Raw genomic sequence first — 18,051 nt, 5'->3', positions numbered from 1 at the left:
CTATACCTCTCAGGTGTCTCTAACATCATCTATAACATCTGACCCCATCTACACTCTAGTCCATGTTGCCCTCTGTCCAACATTAGAAAATAACTGATGAATATAACCAGTACAGATGACAACCTATGGGTGGGACCATAGGTATGTACTAGCTCATCACATGTGGTGGATCTACCCATGATCAGGTCCTCCTAGAAGATGGCCCTCAGTACCTCTGTACCTATATGTGGCACTATGTCATACACAATACATAGTCCATGGAATGGGATCCACAATATCCTATAGATGTCTTGTAGGGTGATGGTCATCTCTCCCTAAGGAAAATGGAAAGTGTTTGTCTCCAAATGGAAATGCTCTACTAGTGCCATCAACAAGTCATCAGTCACCAGTAATAGTAGAATCGAGAATAGATATGATAGCCCCAAAGCATCAATGTGTGCCATGTCGACCTCATCTAACTATTGCAACAAAGCTCCGTAAGGTGGGTAATGAGACTTGAATCTGACTTCAAGAAAGCTAACCTATACACATGAACACAGTAGGAAAATGGTTAGTCTCAGATAAACAAACACGATGAACAAAAATGAAAAGTTGTGACAACTCAATTTTTGAACACTAAAATTGCATTTTACACCAGAATATCTTGTGAAAATTTAGATCTCACATGAGATTGTACATCTTTGCATGATTACACACTTCCTCGTGTGAAAAGTGATTAAACAATCAACAAAGAATGCATTAAACTTAGGGTTTCTTGCACAAAAGATGGTTATCCTTCATGCAAAGAAACCCATAAAACTAAGCGATGAAGTATTGACCTCATACTTCTTCATGCAAAACATGACTACGACATGAAAAAAATTAAAATTCCCTAAACATGCTAAAAACACCTTAGAAAGAATGAAAATTAAAATGCAAAGCAGGATTATCGATTACTCATCAGATGTCCATACTCTGTCAACTGACTGTGTCGTCGACAGAGCTCAAATCAATGTGAATGCATGGGGACTACCATCTTTCTCCTAAGAGCTCTCTTCTCCACAAAAGATAAAAGCACAAATGATTTTAAAATGATCCTTTGGGCCCTCATATAGGTTTTGACCTAATTTTTCAAAGTGTTGTGATTGGCGTAAAAATCATCCCTAGCTAATTTGGTTGCTTTGGACTCATTTTTGGGATCAAATTCAAAATCAAACATACTTAAACAACTCAAAATTACATTTTAAATTTTTGGGACCAACATGATCAAATTCTTGTGTAGCTCAATTTTTTTAACACTTTGTGAATCTTGGAATCTATTCAAGTCACATCTTTCTTCAAATTCTCCATTTTTTTGGAAAAAGTCAACTTGAGTCAACTCCACCCACCTCTAGTAAAACTTTGGTCAAACTTGGTCTTGTGAACCTCAAAGTTTTCTTCATATCTCTTTTGATCTCTTCTATATTCTTCTAAACTCAAATTTCTTTAGTATCTCTTAATATACTGCTCTACATCACCCTTCTAGTGTGTCATCTTTTGATTTTGCTCCTGAGGGGTAGGATGATTACATCATTGAATATTTTTAAACTAGCTTTAACTCAATTTGAATCTTATGTCCTCATCACTCGGGGCATCTTATCACTCGGGGCATCTTATCACTCGGGGCATCTTGTTCCCTTTCTATCTAGCATCATATGTCATTTATCTTATCTTTTAATCAGTTGATCACATCTTATAAAAATTCTTGTCAGAGTTCGATGGACAGGTATTGGGACAATCTAATCCAGACTCCTAAGAATTGAGCCTCATTCTAGGGATGATTCTATGTCTCATGATAGCTCTTTTTATCTTTTATGGACCAGTATTTAGATGTTCTATCTGGACTCTAGGAGATTAAGCTCTATTCTGGAGATAATTCTAAACTCTTGTTGAGAATTAAGCTTCATTCTGGAGATAATTCTAAACTCTTTCTTTCAATCACTATTAAATGAATAAGTATTAGGACAGTCCAAACTTTGACTCCTGAGGATTAAGCCCCATTCTAGGGATAATTCTATGAATCTTGATTAATCTTGTCATCTTCTAATAGATAGGTAATAGGATAGTCTAACCCAACTCCTAAGAATTGAGTCTTGTTCTAGGAACAATTCTATGAAGTTTGACAATCTTTGAGCTATCAATCTCGATATGTAGGTGTTCTATCTAGATTCCCTATGGTTAAGCTTCATTCTAGAGATAACCTTAAAAATCTCATCAATCTCTATATCTAGGTGTTCTATCTAGATTCCCTAAGGTTAAGCATCATTCTGGAGATAACCTTAAAAAGCTTCTCAACTTCAGCATCTAGGTGTTCTATCTAGAACCCCTAAGGTTCAGTTTCTTTTTGGAGATAACCTTAAAAAGCTTATTAATTGGTCTTCATATTGTTGATTTTGGAACCAATCTCATTTCTTTATCTATGCTTCACACTTCTAATTTCTTTGAATCAAACATGTTGCGCACACATTCATTCAAAGAGAGGCAAATGAAATACCCCAAAATTGGCACATTGCCATGTTAACCAATTCTAGTCTATTCAATCATTCTTAAGCATTATTTCACTAGGCAATGATGATTTTGATACTTGCTACTTGACCTAAGTGTCAAATGCTGAAAACCCTAATCTAGATTAATCACATTCTTTGTTTAATTCCTAAGTATTGACTCAAATTAGATGCATTAAACCTATTGATTAAATTAAAATTAATTATAATTGTTCACACTTTAATTAAATTAAACCACTTCTTTAGCTAATGTACAAAGGAATAAAATGTATTTAATTGAATAATTTCCTCATTTTAATTATTGAATTTAATTATTCAATTAATTAAAGTTTATGCATTTATGAGGTCATATCTTATTTTATTAAATTAAATAATATCTCCAAATCTTCTCTTTAGTTCCAAAATGGACATTCTTTGTGAACTATCTCTCAAATTGGAATTAACTTAGTTAACTCTTTCTCACACTCAAATGATAATCAGTTAACTCTCCATCACACTCAAATCTGAAATAGTTAACTTCATCTACACAAGGAAGTTTCCATTTCAACTAAATATCATCTTCAATCTCGATTGTTCATTCTAATTGATCTTGATTGTTGATCAATTTTGCAATTCTATTTAAGAGGCCTTCAATTTCTCATTAAAAAAGTGTTGAATTAATTGTGTATCAAATCTATTCTAGAATATTTACTCATTTTCTAGCTTAAATTTCTTACATTTGAATCTCATGTTAGTTTAATATGCATTCATTTAGCATAGTATGCTCTTTTATTTCTTAGCTTAACAATACATCTCATCTAGCATAATTTACATTCTCATTTAGCTATAAATCCTTCATACTAGAGGTTTGGTTGCTAGCTTCTCATTCTAAGAGCAATGGAAAAATCCTTCTAGTTAGAAGGCAATAGGTCGATTTGCCAAACTATATTGGATGAACAATTCAATGCTTATTTCGGGATGGTTTTGCATGTAAAGACTGTGTTGAAGTGTGTGTGAGGATAAGAGGTCCATATCTCATGCATACACCTATAAGATACATGTAGATGAATAACAAACAAGCATTATTTACGAGTTTTTTTTTTCATTTTATTTTTTTAGTTGGTTGTGATTTTCTTCTTGAACAATATAGATTTTTGAAAAAAGAAGTTTAGACAATTGACATACTAAATTTATATAAATGAAATTAGATAGTTTTTTTCTAAACTTTGATACCTTTGTTAAAAAGTACAAAGTGTAAAAAGTGCATCAGATATTTTTATGTGTTTATTTACAGTATTTCTAGTATGCAATGTTGTTTACATTTTTTATAGTAAGTTAGATAGAGTTTAGCCTAGAGAAATTGGACAATTTCTTTATATTTGATACCATTATTCAAAAATATAAACTGTCAAAAAAAATTAAAAATTAGTTTTAGACAAGCAATGAGCATTGTTAAATTTTTTGAATTTTATATATTGCTTTCCTTATTCTCTTTTCTTTGAATGTTGTTCTTGATGCTCAATTTCATTGTGTGTTGTTCAATGAATTAATGAATGGGGAGTTATGCATCCCTATATATTTCTCATGAGATTACATGAGTTACAATTGATATGAAGAACTTCTTAAAATTACTTTTGAATGGAAAATATGTCTTTTATTTTTCATCAAGTAATATTTTCTTATAACCCCCCTCTTTTTTTATGTACATACAAATGAATCAGTTAGAAGATTGAAACACCAGATATATTCAAATGTAAGGCATGTATGAATTATTTATTTTGGTTCAAAAGATCCTTTGTGACAAAACTAATCTAGTGTGCCATTTTCATATAGATAAATTTTCATTGTAAAATATCCAAGTTGAAGGATGTAATTCAAGTTTGAAATACAATATCTAGATTAAAGAAAAGTGGTCTTGTTTATCCTCATCATCTATATTGTATTTTCTCTTAAAATTTCTTTTAATTCAAGTGCCTCAAAATAAATCATTTTTTCTTGTGTTTTCCCTAGCCTTTTTAGGCAATGTCCTTGAATATAACATTACTAAGCACTACTGGTCATAGCTTATGGTGGAGTGTTTGGACTTTTTCTTGACCTAACTCTTCTCACGTATCAAATCACAATCACAAATAAGTTAATGTTTCATGATATCCAATTAAAAAAATATGCCCAGGATTATATTGATTTTCAAATAACAAAAAATGTACAAGGTTATTGAAACCAATCTTTAGTAAATAGAGGAAATCTAGGTGCATCACACATTTTATTTTTAAATGGTTGAAATTGTGAGAAGTTAGAAAAATTGGAAGTAGTACATAGACTTTTATGTTGAGAAAAATACATGTTGAGTAATTTATCATCTTGTTTTCCTTCCTTTTAATATTGACATTTTAAATTTTAGAGATTGATGTGTAGTTTTTATAAGTTTATCCTTTGAATCCAAAAAATATATTTATCTTCTAGATATTTTGAGAAGTGTATGTTCTTGATGATTTTATTATAGTTTATTTTGTTCATATTAATATATGTCTGATAGTTTTATTACTTGAAACATTACATCGTTGGTATACTTAAATTGTATATTGGTAAATTTTATTCTAATTACTTTGTTTTCTTTCTTAAAAGATATGGTAATTAGTGGTTTATTTTTATTTTATACCAATTCATATATATTTGCCTATTCCTACACTTATCACACATGCTTTAGATTTAAAAACATATTTTTGATAAAATATCAAAAATAAATTTTAATGATTATATTTATTAATAATGAATATCTAAATAATCATTCAAAGCATGGTGCATTATTTATCTTGTCTAGAAATATTATTGTTAGTGTGATTGTAGACTTTGTTCCTTTACTAGTCTCTTGTGCTTATGCTTTGAATCATTCACATTCATGCTCCAAACCCTAGTTGAGTTGTTGAGCCCATACACTTTGTGCCTAGGTTGGGTCAACGAGTTTGCAATTTTGGACTTTGCATTAGTCCAACAAATTCATGGCTTGCATAGTCCCTTATTTTGTGCCTCACCTTCCCTGCATCAACTTAGAAAATTCCTATCCTTCACTAATAAAAAAATGAATATCCTTAGATTGAACCTTTAATCACTAATATCTTCTTATGAGGATTTCACATTACCTCTAAGTCCATTCTATCAAAAAATCCTTTATAGAATTCATTTCAATTAAGAGTATGTCATCATACACCTAAATTAAAATCATTGTACATAAATATATTACCTCAAATGTCATCATCAACCAATGATGTTATTTGGTTCAACTATGGGTGATCATATTCTAATACATGTCAATAAATATTTAAAATGATGTTGTATCCAAATAATTAATAAAAAACATTTAGCCATGATACTAACACAAGAGTCTCTATTACACTCCATGGAAAGTAATATAGAGGTCATTTGCAAGGGTAAGGAGAGTGTCATTTTGTACCAAGGTCCAATGTTTAGGTTGTATAATATTCATCATGCCCTATGTCCCCTTATCAATGTTTTTGTGCATGTTGTGAAAGAAGCTACCTGCTCTATTGCAACCCATGATGTTGGTACCTCATAGGTCAATACTAGTAGGAAAAGAAGTGCCACAAACCCCACAAAAACTAAGTCTTCCTCCCCTTGGTTTTAATGAAAAGACAAGTGTTGAGCACACTAGGTCACTTAAAAAAAGAAAAAAGAGAGGTATATATAGTTGATTATGGAGAACACATTGAGACCTCTAGTACTTGTAGGTTAAATAAAATTACAAAAAAATAAAATGCAAGCAAACCCTTAAGAAGAGAAAGTCCATTGAGTCGGTTAACTTTGTTATCAAAGCCATTAATGAATCATCTACCCAATCCTCTCGCAAGGGGCAAGAGAGACCACCCCCAAGATAAAGTCCACACCTCCCCCCCCCCCATGGCACTCTACAAACCTTGGCCTCAAGTCCACCTCCTAACCCCTCCTTGCCCTTGTAGGTTACTTTTGAGGAGGCTCTAAAGAATGACACCACCACCCCAAAAGTGGGAGGGATGCTAGGAAATATCAAAAACATGTTGGTGATGCTCAAGGGTGTTATGTAGGAGCTTAGGAAATATGTGGAAGGGTTCAAAAAATGCATTCAGGACTCCAACAAGTTTTCCATAAATGTCATGCATGCTTACTTTGTCACCCTCTGCATGATGCAGGAGTGGATCACTAGAATTAATTCCAAGAATGATGAAGACTACAAGGAGTTCTTTAAAATCCTCAAAGAGGAATGGGCCTCTACACTCCTGCCAAAGTAGTTAAGTTTAATAGTAGTTTACTTAGATTTAAGTTTTATGGTTTTTGTTAATTTTTTCTTCTTGGTTTGTAATTGCCTAAGTGGCTATGAAAACTTTTTAAAGAGGATTTCTATCATCCACTCTATGTGGCATAGCATTAATGTTATTTTTAAGTTTAAAGTCTTATATGTTGTAAGTTAAATAGTTTGAGTACTTTGAAGCACTTTGGTTTGTACTATATTTTTAAAGAGGAAAGAATATGGTTGCTCTTCTGTGCAATTCTGCCAGTTACAATTAATGTGTTATTAATGTGATAGTCCTATTTGTACCACAGGGTAGCACACTCTTGTTGTGTTTCTTATAAAAAACACAAGAGTCACACTTTGCTTAAAATAGTTGTGTCATATTACTCTAGTATTAAATAGTAATTTCTTATGGACATATAATTCTAATTACAAATATTTGGTATGAAAAAAAAATTATGTTTAATTTTAGTTTACTTAGATTTTTTTATAGGTAATAGGTTGAAGGAAAAATTGTTTATTATTAGTCATTGAGATTGAATATTATTATGTGGTAAGCTCAAGTAGACTTGAATCCAAGACATCCAAAATAGGAGGCTTGCAACTTACCATTGTACTATAGATTATTGTATTTTCTCCTAAATTATTATAAAATATAATATTTATTTTAAGATGAAAGCAATTTCAGCTTTGATCAACATTCTTATACAAATAAGAAAATAGCATTTTAGTAAATATAAAATCTTCTAAATAATATAAATTAGATTTTATCCATAAGAAAGACATTCACATATTCACTCAAACACAACCCCATGTCTTGCAATTCATAAAATTATTCAAAGTAATTTGGTGCATTTACATGTTCATTCTAAATACCTCATAAAAGTGTATTAATCACTCAATGAGCATGGAATTAAAGATTTACTAGCAAACCTATTTGACACATTATAAAAAAAATATTGGCCTAATGAGGACAATGGAAAGAAAAACATTAGAGATTTTATATTATTGAATTGTAATTCATTAAATAAAGTATCTTTGGTATAGCGGGGATTTATTTTGCACATAAAATCTACAAGGATAAATTGCCCAATGGATGGTTGACATTAGGATTTATAATATCTTTATTGGATAGTTTATATGTATTAGATAGTTTATATTGTAATGGAAATGACAACCAAATATGACAAAAAAATTTAATAATAATTTTGCCAAAGACTATCACAAATTAAAATTCATATTTCTTTTGGCATTATTATAAGCAAATAAAATAAGGAAAATGTGTCCCTCCCTTCTCCATAGAGATTCTTTTGTCCCCACTAAAAGACATCAATTACATTCATGTTTGATTTTTAATTCTTATATGAATATTTAATACTTCATAGTTTTGTTTTTGTTCTTTAAGGTAAGGGTATGTGAAATTCTAATTTGACAATGCTAAAATAATTTTGATAAAGCAAATCTGGTCATTGTAGAAGAGAAAATGTATTAAAGTGATATAAGAAAATAAATAAATAAACTTAAAAGTTGTATGTTCAATTTTATTTAAAATCTTGTCGAGAGTGTTTTTACTTAACTTTGTAGAAGAAAGGATATAAATAATAGAAGGTAATTTTGTAAGTATAAATTATTATTGAAGTAAAGATTTTTTCTAATTGTTCAAAAAGAATAAAAAAATTTAAGAGAAAAAATAATGTTTGATCTATGAAAGTAGTGAAGATTTAGTATAGTTGTATAGGTCTATGAAGAAGGAAAAAAATTACTTTCTAATTAAAAAGTGAAAATCGTATCTAAAAATAAAATAATTTTTAATTTTAGAATCCATTAAGAAAATCTAACAAGTGTAGTTTTCTTAAAGAGAATGAGATACAAATAAACCAAAACAAACTAACCCTAAAATAAAGTAATATAAATTAATATTATGAAAAAATCAAAAAGGTTATTTCATAATAGGTATGGAGTTGTCATATTTATTTCAAACAAGAATTTAGGATAGACATGAAACCGCATATTATTATGAACTCTTATCAATTAGAACTAGTACAAATAGATTGGTTGGGTAATATTTAAAATTGTTACTATAGAAACAAAACTTACATACCTATGTCATTTATTATTTACTTTTGTGCTCATATTGAGTGAATGCATATAGATACATCTATACACATGGACACATGCACACACATATATACATGTGTGTGGAAAATGACTCATTTTTTAAGTCTTTACTCATTCATATATGTATATATCTTCATACATTTAGTCCACACCTTATCATGATACATATATAGTCAAATAAAGCCATCTCGACCACAAATTTTTTAATGTGTTTACACACCTATCCAACTATGGCTATTTTTTATATTAGAAGCATCATAAACTAGAGTATTGTCCTTAGTGAAAAGCCCCAAGGGGAGAGACAATAGATAACTATTATCAGCACATTGCTAGAAAACAACAAACAATGAGATAGTCACCACAGCTTTTGTAATGCCTATCCCTAGTTGAATTTTCTTGTTAGATTGTTGAATTCTTTTAGGCTAGTTTTATGATTATCTTTTATAATTAGTGATACTCGGTTTCCAAATTTGATTAGATGTTATTTCATATTTAGTTTACTTATGTGATGAGTTACTTGATACATGGTTATTTCATGTGTTCAGGATTATACTTTTGATGATGATACATGTATATTCATATAGTGATTTTAGTTACTTCATGATGATAGTAGATAGATTATTTATATGCAATTATATGGTTACTTACCCCATACTTGCATGTATATGGTGTATTTGTTTTTTTTTACTTTATCATTGATGTTTCTGATGTGGCTGAGGGAGGGAGTCATAGTCAGGATCTACATGATGCACCACTCTGTGCCATTGCATGTTTAGTTTAGATTATATGTGTATGTACATGGTCAGATTTTATGCAGATTGTAGGTACCAGGCATTGAATTCCCTAAATTGCCAGGATGAGCATGCCCTATCGTAGTATCTTAATGGTAAAAGAGGGGAGATAATTCTTGAGTCTAAATCTTAACCTAAGCCAATTATCCTACAAAGTAGGACAAGTATCTAAGTTGTTTATCCATCCAAATTTGTCAAGTGATGTGAATTCGTGATTTTGACCCTAGAGTTTGATTATGTTCATTATCTTCAGTTGCATCATCATATTTAGTCTTGTAGGTCTATTATGATTTTTAGTTATAATTAAATCAAATTAAAAGATAATTGAATGATTTAATTCAATAAAAAAATTATAAAGAAAATTTAATATTTAATTAATTGAGAAATTAATTATATAAAAGAATTAAATTTAAAGATTTAGTTAAAGTTTTGATTTTGGCATAATCATATTTATTTAATTTAATAATGAATTATTTAGGATTTTTAGTTTTATAATAAACTCTAAATAATATTGTTAGTTAAATTAATAAATATCTTATTAAAAACATCTCAGGATTTAATAAAAGAGGGAAAGGAATTGAATTAATAAATATTATTTTGATGAATTACAAAAGGTTTCCACATGAAAATTAAAATAGAATAAAATAATAAAGGAAAAGGGGTTTCATGTGATTGCACAACCGAACCCCTAATTTGTGGAAAAACTCTTTATTAGAAAATTAGAGTTCATTTCTCCACATGTAGGTTTGTAGAGCCAATTTTTGAGAAGAGGGTTTTCGAAGGAAGAGGAAATTACTTGTGAGTTCTGTGCATTCGGTTGTTTAGCATCAAATCTAGGTAGGATCTTGTAGTGCCTACCCTTAGTTTGCATTTTTGCTTTTATTGCCAAACTCTTTTAGGCCAGTTTTATGCCTGATTATTAATAGTATTGTTTTGAGATTATCAAATATTATTTTACATTTAGTTTATTATATAATGAGATTACTTGGTACTCTATATTTCATATATGCATGATGATTATTTAGTGATTTCAGTTATTTATGATGATTAGTTAGATAGATTATTATGTGTCTTCTTATGGATACTTACCCCATACTACATGTGTATGGTGTGCATGTTCATTTTCTTTATGTATGGTGTTTCTGATGTGGTTAAGGAAAGGAGTTGTAGTCACCTACTAGTCGAGATCTACACGATGCACCACTTCCTGCCATTGCCTGTTTAGCTTAGCATATATTGTGTTTGTACATGCATCGATTTTATGCAGGTTGCAGATATCGGGTATTGACTTCCCTAAATTGCCAGGATGAGTGTACCCTATCACATTATCTCAATGGTAAGAGAGGGGAGATAAATTCTTAAGTCCAAATCCTAAACCTTTAAACCATTTGTCCTAGAAAATTAGGTCAAGTATCTGAGTTGTGTACCCTCTGAATGCGTCAGATGACATAAATTCATGATTATAACCATTAGTTTAGTTTTGTATATGTTTTTCTATAATGAATTTTTGTATTTTGTTTTATGAGTCTTTGGTGAATTTTCTATTAATTAATTCTAATTAAAAGATTTAATTAATGATTTAATTTAAAGAAAAATTATTATGATATTTTAATATTTAATTATATTTAATTAATTAAGAAATTAATTAAATAAAAATAGTTCAATTTGAAGATAAGAGTTATAAGAATAAATTTAGAACATGATAATATTTATTTAATTTAATAATAATATATTTAGAGTTCATTTTAAAATAAATGCTAAATATTATTATTATTTAAGTTAATAAATATTTTATCAATTAAGTTTCAAAAATAAATTAAAGAATGAAAAGCTATTAATTTATTAAAAGTTGTTAGATTACATGATGTGTGCACGAGATTAAAATATAAGAAATTAATTAAAAAGATAAAACAAGTGAATTTAATAAGAGTTGCATAATGCGTGCATGAGATTATATTTGATAAATTAATTAAAAGCGAAGTCAAGTAAAAAGTAAAGTAATTTAATAATTCAATTAATGTGCATAAAAAGGATAAATCAAAGATTAAGAAAAGTTAATTTAAAGTTGAAGTTGGGTGAGTAGAGAGTTCTCTTGGGTGAACGCACAATTAGTACCCCGATTTAAAGAGAGAACACCTTATCACCAATTGAGGGTTCATTTTCGAAAGACAACAAATTTTGGAGAAGAAATTTTCAGAAAGGAGAAAGTTTTGAGAGGAAGAATTTTCTCTATAGTTTTCTAGGGTGTAGCGATTAGCATCATTGTTTAGGTAGACGCTTGTCATTTTTGCATACTTTAATACACTCTTTCTCTTTCTTGTCTTCATCATGTCTATAATGGTTGTCTAAATAATTCTTTATGATGAATCTTTCAATCTTGCAATTTAGAATTTGGGCATGCATGTTGTTTTCGTCTAGTTATGGGAGATTAAAATATCATTGCAATCCTCCCTTAACAGAATCAAAATTTTGAAATTAAATCAAGATTTGGGTTTGAATTAAAATGGAATTGAGAAATTAAATTTGGGAAGGTTTTGAATTTGAAAATAAAAATTCAAATAGTTGATAGTGATTCTTCTATGCAAATTATATATATATATATATATATTAGTAAAAAGGGAAATTGGTTGTTAGGATGAAATTTTATTAAAAATAAAATTTTAAATAAAATAACATATATATTATTACAACTTGGGGGGGCAAATAGTTTTTATTTTTTATTTAAATAAATAAATATTATATCTATATCTATATATATATATATATATATATATATATATATATATATATATATATATATATATATATATATATATATATATATGGGGAGGGGTTTTTACCCACACCCCCCTCCCCTTACCTCTTAACTCGGTGGCGTCTACGATTTGTTGCACTCTGCAATCGCAGTGTACCTGCGATTGGCAATTAAGGGGGATGCATGGCTTGACAGGTCAGTAAACCCTAAATGCCTTTACTTTAGGTGATGGTAAGTTTATCAATTTTTTCATTTTAAATTTAAATTTAATTTAATTTAAATTTAATTTATTGATTATTAATCATTATCTTTATTAACAATTTTGTTATTATTTACTAAATTAAATTATTAACAATTTTGTTATTATTTACTAAATTAACTTCTTTATTAGCAATTTTGTTATTATTAGTAAATTAACTAATGCTTATTAAAATTTAATTATTAAGAAAGTTTGTGAACAATTTTGACTATTAATTAATTGAATAATTATTAATTTAGTAATTTAAATTATTATTGGAACTAATTTGAATTAATGATAAATATCATTTAATAATGTTAATTATATTTACTATTTAAAAAATTGATTAGTAATGGAATTGGGATTATTTTTATTTAATAATAAATTATTATTATTTAATAATTTATTAAATGATTATTATTACTTTTAAGTCATAATATGATTTTCTAATTATAAGAATAAAAATGGGTTTAATCGCAAGGGTAAAATTGTAATTCTCATCTACTTAAAAATTTATACTGAAAATGAAAATGAAAACTTCACTCAACAATGCATTTTTTAAATCAATCAAATTGTGAGACTATCTTGTTTCTATGTGTTGTCTATGTTTTGGAGTTTTCAAGGTTTGTCCTAGTCTTGACCAATCTTAGGTTGTTACCAGAGGCTCAGGGGTTATGTGTTTGTGATGTCATGCTGATATTTTGATCTCAATCTTTTAACCCAACCATGGTAATGTGTTTAGTACACTCTATGATGGATTGATTTATTGATTTTTATTGCTTTCTAGTGTTTTTCTGTGATAATGACATGAATGTATGACCTATTTAACTTAACCATTTTTGAGTCATCGATCAGTTATAATTGAATTGCTTTCCAGTCACTTTTGTAGGATTGGAGTATTTTGAATGATTTGTTCTTGATGATGTCATGTTATGACATAATTGACTTGACCATTTTGGAGTCTTTCATCAATATTTTTGGGATGCTTTCCAGTTGCTTGTGGAGAACTAATGTGGTTACTATGATTTATCTTTGATGCTTTCTAGTTACTTCTGTAAGACTAAGGTGATTTTTATATGATTATTGATTTGTATTTTTATGAGCCTAGGGTAGGTTATCTATATGTGGTGTTGGGAAGTGGCTTGCAATGGAGGCCAAGGCCCTAAGTGGTTCCCAGGGTAACCCATTGTAAGTTATTTAATAAGTGAAAACATTACACTAAATGGGAATAAAATGAACCTAATAAGAGTTTTTGTATGTTCTTGCCCATGCCTCGAGTGCTAGTATAGACTAGGATAGGAGTAGAGAGAACACTTGGTTGCAACCTTGCATCCGTAATATGCCTTGCCAGTACAAGAGGATACTAGTGGCTGCATATAGATCACTAGGGGCTTGGGGTCCTGAGTGACTGCTAGGGTAACTCTAGCATGATTTGTGTGATCACACTTGCCCACTTACATAGTAGGTTTCCTAAGTGTCTTTGTGTGCCTCTGGGAATAGATGTTGATTTATCTTGGAAACCTTGAGTTAGTATACTTTTAGGATTTCCTGGACTTAGAGAGTACTTGTGTTATGTGATTTGATATCATATTTGGGACTTGAGATTATCTCCTTAGCATGGTGGGAGTGGGCCATTTAGGCTCCACCCAGTCAGGTGGTAATGTTTTTTGACTCTTACCATTGAGATCCATCCATAGTTACTATGGTTGGAGCTTCCTTGTCTACATTTTCTTTCATTCTATTTATGTATCTTTACGATTGATGGTTGTATTTCATGATGGATGTTTACATCCTTTACGATGGATAGTTGTATATTTATGATAGATGGTTTCATTTATTTTATTGTACTTGTATCAGGGATCCAAAGAGGATGATGTATTTCTACTTTTATATATGTATATTATTTTAACCTTTCATACCATGTGATATGTATAATGGATGATTGAGCATTCAGAACTTCATTTGCCAAGAGGCATTTAGAACAAATGCATATTATTTAAATGGACTTTGGACTTTCTATTATTCTTTCATGTGGATGTGGTAGTTGTTAGACTTAGTATTAATTAAATGTAAATGTGACTCAATGTCTTGGGATCCTTAAGGAAGGTAACCTGTTATGTATGCTTATAGATGATTGTATGTTGTTGCTTCCGCTACTTTATGTTTGATGTGTATGATTTATCTTTCTTGTTTAAAAAAAAAAAACTTGGCAAACTTAGTAAAAATTTAGGTTAATTCTTTTTGATTCCTTAGTAGGGCATTACATTTGGCATCAAAGCCCAAGTTTATACATTGGGAGCTCTAGGTATATTGGAATGCCACTAGTTGTTAACTAGTTGAACAAAAATGAAAACCTTAAACTATTATGTACATCTTTTTCAAACTAAAACTTGAACTAGTTAAAACTAAAATAGAACTTAAACTTTTAGTTGTATATTTTTCATACTTCAACACTTAGACTTCAAAATTAAAATTATACTTAAACCTAAAAATAGGAAAAACTGAAAATTGAACTTATTTTGTTTGCAAAACATGTGCCTTTTATCTATGCTTTACAATAGTATGGTTTATGGTTATTATAGCATCTTGTATGCTTTCCAATGGATTAGGGATGTTGATCCTTTATTTAGAGTGTTTAGGGGAATCTATTTTAGTATTTGTTAAAAGAATGAATGTTGGATCAATATGGTTTTTGATTTACTATTAAACTAGAATCATATTGCTCTAAGTGACTAAACGTAGTATGTTTTATGGTTATCATAGTACCTTGTTATCTCATATATTATTGTTGTAGTGTTTTCAGTGGAGTCATATCCTCCTAAGGGGGAAAGGGTTCAATGGGACTCGCACAATGAGTTCTTTAGTTTTACCATTCTTGTAGGCTTCCAAGAGTAGGCATAAGTCTAGGGGGGTGGATGTAGTGTCTACCCCTAGTTTGCATTTTTTCTTTTATTGTTGAACTCTTTTAGGCTAGTTTTATGCTTGATTATTAGTAGTATTGTTTTAAGATTATCAGATATTATTTTACATTCAGTTTATTATATGATGGGATTACTTGGTATTCTATATTTCATATATGCATGATGATTATTCAGTGATTTTAGCTATTGATGATGATTAGTTAGATGGATTATTATGTGTCTTCTTATGGATACTTACCCCATAGTATATGTGTATGGTGTGTGTATTTGTTTTCTTTATGTATGGGGTTTCTGATGTGGTTAAGGAAGGGATTCATAGTCACTCACAACTTCCTACCATTATTTGTTTAGCTTAGTATATATTGTGTTTGTACATGCATGGATTTTATGTAGGTTGTAGGTATCGGGTATCGAATTCCCTGAATTGCTAGGATGAGAGTACCCTATTGCATTATCTCAATGGTAAGAGAGGGGAGATAAATTTTTAAGTCCAAATCCCACACCTTTAAGCCATTTTTCCTAGAAAATTAGGACAAGTATTTGAGTTGTGTACCTTTCAAATGCATCGAGTGACATTAATTCATGATTATAACCATTTAGTTTGGCTTTGTATGCATTTTTTATGATGAGTTTTTGTATTTTGTTTTATCAGTCTTTGGTGGATTTTGTATTAATTAAGTCTAATTAAAAGATTAAATTAATAATTTAATTTAATAAAAAATTATTATGATATTTTAATATTTAATTATATTTAATTAATTAAGAAATTAATTAAATAAAAATAATTAAATTTGAAGATAAGAGTTATAAGAATAAATTTAGAACGTGATAATATTTATTTAATTTAATAATAATATATTTAGAGTTCATTTTTAATAAATGTTAAATTTTTTTGTTGGGCAGTTATTTTACATGAGGTCAATGACAGGAATCTATTGCACAATTCCTCTCTTGAAAAGCTAATCTTTTTGGGATCAACTTCGAGGTTCAGTATTTTTCTTGTGACATACCAAAATCTGCTTAGTTGAAGATAAATGTGATTATTCACGAAGAGGCCTTTGCTGGTTCTATTATGAGCTCAAAATGAAGTAAATCTATTTTCTGTCTCAAAATAACACACAAAAGAATAATATTTTTGTATTTTCTGGTTTTTCAACAAATTAAATTCTAACAGTGCAACTAAAATGAGTTCCTATTCTAACAAGGGGTTAGCAAAGAAAATAATGAAACTGAAAGAAAATAACATGAAAGTGAAATAACTTGAAATTGAAATCCTAAATGGACATAAGCTACAGAAAATAACATGTTGTGAGTTAAACTTTTCAAGAAATTAGTAGGCAATCGATGAAAATAGGAGCATCGCTTCCTAGAATCCACTTATGCAATCGTCAATGGAAAATTTTAGTAACTGAATGATGTTTCACTCTTCATCAAATTGCAAGGCCACGAAAAGTGCACTCATGTGAGACAAAGAATTATGTAGGCACAATTTGTGATCTCTTCTTAAGCTAGATACGTCAATAGAATTTGTAAATTTGTAGCAAATACCAAAATTAAAAGATTGCACAACCAAAAACAATGCAATAAACCTTTGGCTCAATCACAATCTCATGAACAAAATTCACAAAATAATGACACATTTAGGCAAGAATAACTACACTCCAAATGTGAGCACCAAAAGCATAATTTTATTGCATAATAACAGTTGCCCTTGTTACATTTTACAATGGGGTATTTATAAGAAATCGTCTCCTCAATTTGTGTTGAGAGTGAGAGATATCTTCTTGGAATAAATGTTTTTAAAACATTAAAACAAACTAAATATATACAGACTAACAATTAATCTAGTGCTTAGAGGGACTCCATCCATATTTTATTCATTAATTGGATGCATGAGCCCTTTACATGTCAAAAACAAAGAAAGCATGAGAGAGAAAGTAGGAGGAAGCCCTCAGTTGAAGTGGAAGTGCATGGTGGTGTCAAAAATAGAAGCTGGTCCTTCACTAGGTTTGTGTCGGAGTTAAACTATCGTCAGAATGCGTTCTCGATGCATGGAAGGTGCTATTTTTGGAACTAGCAGTTAACTGTTAGTGCACTTCTAAATTGTGGAGCTATAGAACTATGTACATGCACACCTATAGACCTCTATGAAAATGTGGAACTATGGAGCTACGGACCTACGAACTTGCATACCTCGACTAGGTCAAAAAATCAAAATTTTACTTTGTGTCAAAATTAAAATTCTGGCATCTGGGTTTTGTTCTTTTTCATCCCAAAGCTATATTTGGATGTTTTCCCTTGAATTTATCTATCATGTCAATAATTTTAGCCGCATTTTGAAGATCTAAAGCCTCATATTTATCCTTTACCTTCTATCTATAGTTGTCCACCTCAATTCGAGTCACTGCAAAATCTAATTTTGGTTTCCAACTCTAATAGTGC

Source organism: Cupressus sempervirens, chromosome 3 (genome assembly GCF_028749045.1).
Source record: "Cupressus sempervirens isolate cs-2001-9-10 chromosome 3, ASM2874904v1, whole genome shotgun sequence".
NCBI lineage: Eukaryota > Viridiplantae > Streptophyta > Pinopsida > Cupressales > Cupressaceae > Cupressus > Cupressus sempervirens.
This window is presented reverse-complemented; position numbering follows the sequence as displayed.